The sequence below is a fragment of the Cavia porcellus genome, unplaced genomic scaffold (genome assembly GCF_034190915.1).
Source record: "Cavia porcellus strain 051 isolate PalLab524CR breed Dunkin Hartley unplaced genomic scaffold, mCavPor4.1 scaffold_21, whole genome shotgun sequence".
NCBI lineage: Eukaryota > Metazoa > Chordata > Mammalia > Rodentia > Caviidae > Cavia > Cavia porcellus.
The window spans coordinates 6,113,422-6,115,227 of record NW_026947504.1 but is presented as its reverse complement, the minus strand read 5'-3'; positions in this window follow the sequence as shown (position 1 = coordinate 6,115,227).

Genomic DNA, 1,806 nt, shown 5'->3' with positions numbered 1-1,806 from the left:
ACCTTTCCTGGATCAGTGTTCTCAGGATTGGGGACTGAGGAACCTTTCTTGTTGCTTCCTCTTCCCATACCTTTGTTCCTTCCATACAAGGGGTATAGGAGGCCCAGTTTTTTTTCCTCTTTGTCACAGTTTGTTTGAATTGCACCGGCTAGGTGTTCCCACCCACTGCAGTGTACCAGGGAAACACAGACCTGGGCAGCCTCTGCTGGGTCTGCCCCTCCAGGTCAACCTACGAAGGCTTCACTGCTAGGGTGCACCTCCAGGTGCTGGGACCTGGTTTGGGCTAGCTTACTGGGTCTTAGTTAGCGGCGTCACCCAGGCCAGGCACTCTCCACCAATCCCACTTGAGAGGGGAATATGTGACTAAAGTCACTGCAGCGTCCTGTTCCAGCAAGACTGCCTGGTCCCAATGTGTCCTTTGCTGAAGCCTCCTACTCTATGGAAGGGTCCTTGTTCCGCTCACTCACCACAGGTCAATGCAGGGCTCCCTGCCAGTCCCGCTCTCAACTCCGTTCGCCAGTTCCCACTCTGAGTTTTCACGAGTCTCTCTCCCTGATGTGCCGATTCAGACACAGAAGCAGCAGCAGGACATTCAAATTGCAGCTTCCAGTGACACGGGCTCCAGCTTCTGCGCTGAGACCTTATCTGTTCCTGTTATAGCACCGAGATTGCGTTTCCAGTTGGTTTCTCTTAGCATATTTCGTTCCTGAGTCAGCAGGGTACATCTCCCCCTACTTAGGACTCCTCGAACCGCACCATTCCTGGACTCTAAGTGGAATGTCTCAGAGAGCCTTTGCTGCTATCTATCCACCATGTTCTCCCAGAAGTCTTAATTATAAATTTTGATTAGTCTTTCTTGCTCCATTTCAAGCGCTCAATAGTTACATATGGCTAGTGGCTACCATATTGGACAGAATAGGCATAGAACATTTTTTTTTCTAATCTCTCAGCAATGGGAGGCATAGAACATTTTAATCCTTGCCAAAATTTCTGTGGATAACACTGATCTAAAGTAAGTCCTTTTTTAATTAAAAAAAAAAGTTAGCCAGGTATGTTGGCACATGCCTGTAATTCCAGCACTTGGAAGACTGAGGCAAAAGAATCATCAAGAGTTCAAGGCCAGCCTGGACTACATAGCAAGAGCCTAGCTCCAAAAAAAAGTGTTGAGGATTAAATCCAGAGCTTTGTACATGCTGGGTAGTATTTTACCTCTGAGCTATACTTCCAACCCCTAGATTAAGCCTTTTAATCCTGCAGTCAGATCATATCTCTCATTGCTCAAAATGCTCCAATGATTTCCCACTACTCTTAGAACAAAAATCCACAGAATTAACTGGGCATTGTGACATGTACCTATAATCTCAGTTACTTAGGGTTAAGGTTAGGGTTAGGGCTAGGGTTAGAGAACAAAATCAGCGGAAAAAAGGTTTTCCAGGAAGGAAGGAGCAGAAGTAGTTACAGCAGTCATTCGTCACCTTGCTGATTACCTTGCTTGTTATATCCCTGGAATTAATTGTCCATCTGGTTCTTGATAACTCTTTTTTTTGTACCAGGAATCAAACTCAGGACTTCACTCTTGCCAGGCAAGCACTGTGCCACTGAGCTATATTCCCAGCCCTCTTGTTAACTCTTGACCTAACTCCAGCTTATCTGACCAGGGCCTGATCATCGTAACTGTATTTTGGGGTCAGTCCCTTTCAGCTGTCTGCTGGCTTCCACCTAACTTGCCTATCTAAAATATCTGGTGAGTCTCTGTCTCAAAAACCAAAATAGCAACAATAACAACAAATTATTTTAAAACACTGG